At 33.4% G+C, this 9,321-nt stretch overlaps 1 pseudogene; it reads right to left on the reverse strand.

Moving 5' to 3' along the window:
- Positions 1-5,954: 5,954 nt before the first annotated feature.
- Positions 5,955-9,321, reverse strand: part of LOC107136056 — a 30,389-nt pseudogene continuing 27,022 nt past the window's right edge.

A 9,321-nucleotide genomic window follows, 5' to 3' on the forward strand; every position in this document is an offset into this window, starting at 1 on the left:
AGGAATGAAGCAAACTGCATACTTAAAGACAAGTCTTACACACAGTACAAAGTTATTTTATCTTTGAAAAGCAATTCAGTAATAATTTCTGGAATTTAGAAATTCAGTTCTATTAAATGTAACAAGATTTGTTGAACATATGCTTTGTATTTTGCATATAGGTGGTCAAAGTTCAAAGGGGCAAAAAGAGTAATGTCTGGCACACATAAAATTTAGAAATAGGAGATCCACAAGGAAATTTCAGTTGTCAAGGCAATAGTTTCCAGAAAAAATAAGATGCCTCTCTGGCTTCCACAACATTCAGTACATATTTGTTCATTTGAAAAAGCTATGTAAAAGAACGGGGATACTGTCTTCTCAAGCTTTGTAACCCTAGCACTTAACACCTGAGGCATTAATTAATAATAAATTTTTACTAAATATGTTTTTTCCAAATAAGCAAATTCGGCTATTTTTCCTGAATTCCATTTTAATTTTGAGTATAACGTGTTATTTTTTAATACTTATTTTTCATCTTCCTAATATTACAAGGTATATTACAAAAAGGTCCAGGTGGCAGAAATTAGAAAACATGTGTTAATTTTAGAAGGAGAGACTGTTAATGAACAAATCTTTATGAGCTCATAAATCAGTACTATATAAAAGTATTGTCTGAATACCATCTGTATTGGAACAACTTGCATTGCTGTTCAAAACAAGATAGCCACATCCAATCTGGGAATATTGGATCAGATTATCTGGGGTTAGGGCTCAGGAATCAATTAATTTTCAATAAGTGGTTTATAGATAATCAGCATCAACAATACCTGAGTGCTGCAAATACACAACCTCAGGCCCTATTTCAGAGCTATTAATCAGAATCTGCATTTAAACAAGGTCCTTTATAATTGTGAATCACAACACTGATGTATTAGGAATAGCATTTTTTTTTTTACTTTTTACATTTTGTTTTTTTATTAATGTTTTATCGGTACATTGTAATTGTATGTAAAAGTGGCACTCATTGATATATTCATACATGTGGCATAATTTGGTCTTTTTCATTCCTTTCCCTCCCTCCCCTCCTCTCTCTCCCAGTTCCCTTCCCCTACTCTGCTGGTCTCTCTTCTATTTTCATGAAGTCCCTTTTCTTTCCTTTTTTTCTCACAGGCTTTCACATATAAAATACTATGTTAAATTTCAGACTGATTAACATATCTAAGGATGTGTTTTCCAATTTCGGTTATTAAGACACATTCCCAAACTGCTAATTTCTTCTAAAACTAGGATGGGAGAGAGTATCTGTTTGTCATCCCTTCTCCCAGGAATGAGCAATAGCAGTTCCTTTTCATCCTTCACCTCCAGGATAATGCTTACACAAAATAAGCACTTAGTTCATGTCACACGAATAACTACTTTCAGCTTGGGGGAGACACTCACTTCAAAAACGAAAGAAAAATGAATTTTTTTCAGTAGGTTAATGATGACCATTCTGATTTTTGTCTTATTCTGCATTAATGTCTATAATGAGAAAATAATAATGATTTTTGTGCACTGTATGACAAAATGGTTTAAAAATAACATTTGTAACCATGAACTTTTCCAGGTTCAGACAAAACAAGTTAGCTCTGACTGATTTCTAACCTCACTTCAGAGAACAAACTCACACTTACTCAGTTGTTGCTTTTCGGTGCCTCTTAATTCACGATCCTACAGACTCAAAGCCTTCATTCTAATGTCCTAGAAACCATAATATGTGTGAAGCAGAGCCCTGGTTGGTGAGCTGGCACAGGCTGAGAAATGAGGGGAGCCAACAAAGCTCTGCTGTTCAAAGTTCTTTTCTCTTAATTTTGGCCTCAAGGCTGTGCTCCAGATAATTATAGGATATTTGAGTCCTGGAAAATTGGCTTGAGATGTATTATTTTATAACTATGTCTACCAATCAATCTTTCTTAGGGCTCTTGTTTACATTGTATTTTATATTGCATTGGATATTATATATTATGTAAGTCACCCCTGATAATCTGTGTATCTAAAGAACAAATACAGCCAATTATCATTATTTACAGGAGTCACATTCTATACATTTACCACAAACACTGAATGAGTAAATATTAAACCATTAACTCTTAGGAATATATTCCTGTGAATCTTTGTTCCCTTTTCCCTCCTGATCAATATATATATGACTTTTGTTTTACGTGTCTTACCATTTACATACACATTTAAAAATGTATACTGTGGGCTTATTAACATTGGATTCACAGCTGATAGCATTAAAATTCATCCCTGAATAAAGGAGATGTAAGACAAAGTTTATCTAAGACAGGTACTTTTCCTGTAGGTGACCTAGTATTATATCTCAAAGCTATAGAAAAAGAGGAATGAATCAACACCAAAAGCAGTATAAGACAGGAAATAATTAAAATCAAATCTGAACTCAATTAAATTGAAACAATTCAAAAAATTGACAAAACAAAAAAGTTGGTTATCTGAAAACAAATAAAATTGGTAATCTTCTGGCTACTCTAATTAAGAGAGAGAAAATTCAAATTATTAAAATATGTGATAAAAACAGAAAACATCTCAATGGATACTACTGAAATACAGAAGATCATAAGAAACTATGTTGAAAATTTATACTCCAATAAAATTGAAAATCTTATAGTGATTGACAAATTTCTAGAGATATATGGCCTATCAAAACTGAATCAGGATATACTTGATTTAAACAGATCATTTTCAAGCAATGAATACAAGACACCATCAAAAACCTACCAATCAAGAAAAGCTCAGGAACAGATGTACTCTTAGATGAGCTCTACAAGACCCTCAAAGAAGAATTAATACCAATACTCCTCAAATTATTCCATGAAATACAAAATGAGGAAACCCTTTCATACTCATTCTATGATGCTAATATCACCCTGATACCAAAACCAAAGACACATAAAGAAAGAAAATTTCAGATCAATATCCTGATGAGAATAGATATAAAAATTCTCAATAAAATCTTGGCAAATCAAATACAAAAATATATTGAAAAGATAGTGCACCACAATTATGTGGGATTCAACCCAGGGATGCAAGTTCGGTTCCAAAAACAGAAATCCACAAATGCAATTTATCACATCATAGACTTTAAAACAAGGATCATATGATCACCTCAATAGATACAGAAAAAAGTATCTGACAAAATACAGCACTCCTTCATGTTTACAATACTAGAAAAATTAGAAATGTAGGAACTTACCTCAACATTGTAAAGGCTATCTATGTTAAACCCAAGTCAACATTATTCTAAATGGAGAAAAATTGAAAGCATTCCCTCCAAGAACTGGAACAAGGTAAGAATATCCTCTTTCACTACTTCTATTCAACATTGTCCTTGAAAATTTAGCCAGAGCAATAAGACAGGAGGAAGAAATTAAAGTAATATGTACAGGAAAAGAACTCAAACTATCACTATTTGCCAATGACATGATTCTATATTTAGAAGATCAAAAAAATTTCACTAAAATTTTTCTAGAATAAATGAATTCAGCAAAGTAACAGTACATCATATCAATACATATAAATCAAACACATTTCTATAAATTAGTGATGAATCTAGTGAAAGATAAATTAGGAAAACTACCCCATTCAGAAGCCACAAAAAAAGGGGAGGGATCAATCTAACAAAAAAGGTGAAATAACTCTACAACATAAACTCCAGAATACTAAAGAAAAAAATTGAAGAAGACCTGATGGAAAGACATACTCTGATCCTGGATAGGCACAATTAATATTGCCAAAATTGCCATAGTAACAAAAGCATTATAGAGATTTAATGTGACTCCTATCAAAATACCAATGACCATCTTCATATAACTAGAAAAAGCAATCATTAAATTCATTTGGAAAAATAAGAAACCCAGAATAGCCAAAGCAATTCTTGTCAAGAATTGAGTGAAGCAGGATGCATCAAAATATCAGACCTTACACTATACTACAGAACCATAGTACCAAAACAGCATAGTATGGGCACCAAAATAGACTTGTAGATAAATTGTGTGGAATAGAAGACATAGAGACAAACCTACATAAATACAGTTATTTCATAATAGAGAAAAGCAACCAAAACTTTTACAAGAGAAAAGATAGCTTATTCAACAAATGGTGCTGGAAAAATTGGAAATCCATATGTAACAAAATGAAATTAAACCCCTGTCTCTCTCCCTACACAAAACTCAAAGTGTATTAAATACTTAGGAACTAGAACACTGCATCTAATAGATGAAAAAGTAGGCCCAAATCTTCATCATGTCAGCTTAGGATCTGACTTCCTTAAAAAAAACTCCTGAAGCTCTTGAAGAAAAATCAAGAATCAATAAATGTGATGGATTCAAACTAAAAATCTGCCGCAGTCCGGCTGCAGCAAAATAACCGGGGGGTGACGAACAACTTGTGTAGACTGATACAGCAGGAGTGGGAGCCGTTTATTGTAGGACAGGAGGGGTATATATACATTCCACACAGCTTATCTTAATTAACATAAACTAGATACAGCAGTCAACCAATAAGGAATCTCCACACTTAATGGCTCCCTGGCATTACTTCACAAACTACTCCCTCTGGCAAAATGCAAGGCGCCATCCTGACTTGTTTACAGACCCTAACAAAAATCTTCTCAGCAAAGGGGAAAAATCACCAATGTGAAGAGAAAGGTTACAGAATGAGAGAAAAATCTTTGCCCTGTGCACCTCAGATAGAGCATTAATCTCCAAGAAAGAATTCAAAAAATTTAATACCAAAAATCAAATTACCCAATCAATAAATGGGCTAAGAAACTAAACAGACACTTCACAGAAAAAGAAATCCAATTGATCAAAAAATATATGAAAAAATGTTCAACATTTCTAGCAATTAGAGAAATGAAAATCCAAACTAAGGTTTCATCTCACTTCAGTCAGAATGGCAATTATCAAGAAGACAATCAACAATAAATGTTGGTAAGAATGTAGGGGAAAAGAGACACTAATATATTGCTGAGGATAATGAAAATTGTTGCAACCATTATGGAAAGCAGTATGGAGATTGCTAAGAAAACTTGGAATAGAATCACCATTTGACCCAGTTATTCCACTCCTTGGTCTATTCCCAAAGGACTTAAAATCAGCATACCACAGTGAGGGGCCACATCACTGTTTATAGCAGCTCAACTAACAATAGTTTAAAGATGGAACCAACGTATGTGTCCTTCAACAGATGAATGAATAAAGCAAATGTGGTTTATATACAGGATGGAATATTTCTCAGCCTTAAAGAGGAATAACATGATGGCATTTGTGGGTAAATGGATGGAGCTGGATAATATCACTCTAAGTGAAATAACTCAATCAGAAAAAAGGTCAAATATTGTCAATGATATGTGGACATTAATTCACAATAAAGGGGAGGGGTGGAAGAATAAAGTTACTTTAAATTAGGCAGAAGGAAGTGATGGGAGGGGAGGGAGTATGAGGTAGGAAGAATAGTACAAAGTATAGTAGTAGAAAGAATGAATTGGACATCATTATTCTATGTGCATGCATGACTAAATGATTCCACAACATGTACAACCAGAAAAATATTTTTTTAAATTTATGTATGCTGTTTCAAAGTGCATTCTATTGTCATATATAACTAATTAGAACAAATAAAACAGAAAAAAAGAATGGTTTCTGCAAGGGGGTGGAGGAGAAGAAATAAGAGTTATTACTTAATGGTGGCAGAGTTTCTGTATGGAGCAACAAAATTGTTCTGGAAACAGAAGGTTATACAATCTTGTGAGTGTAATTAATGCCATTGAGCTGTCTACTTAACATGGCTAAAATGGCAAATTTTATGTTACACAACTTTTGAAACAACAAACACTTTATTACATTTCAATTTTTTTCTTTTCAGAAAATGGAAAAAGACTATGAAGCCACGTTAATGAAGTCAACGGTTTCTATTCATACTTCTTTAGCCTCCAGGATATGTGGTATGAAGCTAGATAATGGTTTTGCCAGTTTCAGAAATGGGTACTACCAAAAAAAGGGAACAGAGAAGTGCATAATTTAGAAGCAAAACATTTTCTTTCAACTAAGCTCTGAAGACTACTTAAGAATACAATTTCTTAAACAACACATACTTTAATATCTGCACAAACCCTTCATAATCAGTATGTAACTTTGATAGTTGAAAACAGAGCTGTTTTTGTTTTAGTTTTTCTACTTTCCAAATATCTACAGTTAAGCAGTCCATAAATATACTCATGCCAGCATTCAATGAATACAATATTCAATAATATACAAGAATGTACTATAACGATATTAAATTTTTATTTTTGACAGATGAAACTCTAAAATGTAGCAGCTGCCTTACTGGTAGTGACCAATGAATAGTGAAATGTTTCATATGAAAATTTTCTCTTGGTTATTCAAACAGAGTCAACCTTTTTCAAAAATGGCATCATTTCCAAATTTACCTGTATCAATTCCTTGGCTGAACCCCTTTTCTCAACATCCACTTCTAAACATTGATTTAAGAAATCTTGAAATACTGGGGAAAGTTTCTCTGGATTTGGAAGTTCTAGAGTTCCATTTGTTGCAATCAGGTATAAGGCCTAAAAATTGAATAACATCTGTGACCTTTTTTTTTTTTTTTTTTGTTACCAAGGATTAAACTCAGGGTTGCTTTACCAGTGAGCTACATCCCTAAAGCTTCTTTTTTATTTTTGAGACTAGATCTCCACAAATTGTTGAGGCTGTCCTCAAACTTGTTATGTTTCTTTTTTAGCCTCCTGAGTCACTGGGATTATAAGTGTGCAACAATTTGGTACAATATTTGTGACATTCTTAAGGTATCTCAGCAAAGTTATAATGTACTTCATTGCTTTATAAAGTTTATAGAACTCTGTGTGTGTGTGTGTGTGTGTGTGTGTGTGTGTGTGTGTGTGTGTGGTGATGGTGGGATCAAACCCAGGGCCTTGTGCATGCTGGGAAAGCATTCTTGCACTGAAAAACATCTCTAGCCCCTATTAATACTTCAAAGGCATTCACATGAATACTAAAGCGAGTAAAGTGAGGTTATCATTATCTCTACCTGTTTGGATTTTGAATCCTCCTTCCTTCCCTTCTTTTATTTCTCTCTCTCTCTCTCTCTCTCTCTCTCTCTCTCTCTTATTTTTGAGGAGTAGTGCTGTAGGAATTGAACCCAGGCATATGCTAGGCAAGTAAGTGCTCTACCACTGAGCTATACCACCCACCCCGTCCGCTTTTCATTTTATTTTGAGACAGTATCTCTAAGTTGCCCAGGCAGGCCTCAAACTTGGGATTTTCCTGCCTTAGTCTCTCAAAATCTGAGATTTCACTTGTGTGCCACGAGGCCTGGCAGTTTCATCTTTTCTGTGTTGAAGTGTAACAACAATATATTGCTTAAAGAAAACAAAATCAACAACAAAAACAACAAAAACCCCACCTGAGTGACATATAAGTACAAAGAAAAATTATGACAATTCTAGTATTAATGTGTATAATCCTGTTAAACATTCACAAGCTTTTTAAAAGTCACATCTCAAAACAATTGGATTTACTCTCTTTTCCTTAACTAGCTATATGTTAACTTCATAATTCCTACGAATTATTCTAAATTAAAAGTACCTTATAATGTGGAGGTTTTCATGATTTAACAAATACCCTTTAGAAAATCTTATATTCTTTAAGTTTTTGATTATTAAATTTAAGTCTGTAGAAATTAAATTATTTCTAATTAATGATTTTTTAGTAGAAGTTTTAGATTTTGAAATTAAGCAGACAATAGAGGCAATCACCGAGTTTCCTTCTGAGACAGGAGGAACTAATGGATCTTGCTGACCTTCTTTAAACTGAAAAGACAACTATATAGCCTTGCAAATGCATTTTCCAAATTCACAACTAATCTCAAAATGTCGATCTTAAAATATCCCATATTAGCCCCTCATTTTCTAATTATTAATATTTTGCATTATAGAACAGTGTACTTATTATAAATGATATGTGTGTGTGTGTATATACATATACTACCAAAATGTGTGTGTGTGTATATTTATTTTTTGTGGTCCTGGAGCTTGAGCCTTGGGGACTTGTGCATGCTAGGCAAGCACTCTACCACAAATAAAAATATGGATATGCTTCTATTAATCTAAATGATATATATGTGTGTGTGAATGTATGTGTGTGTGTGTTTCTGGTTAAAACATGTGTGTATATATATATATATACACATATATAATGTGAATAAAGATATATAGTATCTTTATTCACATTATATATATATATAATTTATATATATAAAATATGAATATATATATAATTTATATATATAAAATGTGAATAAAGATACTATAAAAATTGTGTATAAGTTTTTTTGGACATGTTTCAATGCATTTTGATAAATTCCTAGGAACACATTGCTGGGTTATGTGGTAAGGTTATGTTTAGTTTTGTGTGAAATTAAAAAAATGTCTTCAGGAGTGGAGCATCCCACTAGCAATGAATGTGTGTTCCTGTTGCTCCACATCTTCATTCAATATTTCGTATTGTCAGATTTTTTTGAACTTAAATATTCTAATAGGTGTGCAGTGTTATCTCATTGTTATGTTGACTTTCCCTAACTACATATATATTTAGCTCTTTTTGTATACTTGTTTGCCACCTGTGTATCTTCTTTGGTGAGTTATTTATTTAGATCTTTTGCCCTTTATTTTATTTTTCCCCCCTCACTCCTTCAGATCATAGCTCTTTGCACTGTCATCCCTACCATTACTCCTGTCATAATTCATGGCTATTTTAATAGCTACACAGATGCATGTTATGGTTCCTTATCTTCTTCTCTGATGTGCTTATGCACTTGCCTTGCTCACCATATCCATCATGTCCTTCCCTCTGCCAGAACAGACACCAGCAACTGCAACTCTTAAGTTGTTGTTGTGCTCTACCTTCTATCTTTTGTACTCCTAGCACTACAAAGTCAGTAATCCTATGACTCCACTGGGACCGAAAATCCCATGGGTCTTTTAGTGTCCATCTTTCCTTTCACATGTCACTTCCATGTCCCTTTCCCACTCACTTTACAGCATTTATCCAGCTAAATGTGGTTAAAACTGTATTCCTTCCTGTATCCATGCAGCTTAATGTAGTGGGATAAACCCCACTCATCTACAATGACTGGCACCACTACAGATTGAGATCCACTAACCTCATATGGGCCCTTAGTGCTTTCAGCAGCGTACGAGATTTCCCTATTTTGTTTACTCTCCTACTATCCTTTCCTGTTCTAAGATATATATATATATATATA

Source organism: Marmota marmota, unplaced genomic scaffold (genome assembly GCF_001458135.2).
Source record: "Marmota marmota marmota unplaced genomic scaffold, marMar, whole genome shotgun sequence".
Classification (NCBI taxonomy): domain Eukaryota; kingdom Metazoa; phylum Chordata; class Mammalia; order Rodentia; family Sciuridae; genus Marmota; species Marmota marmota.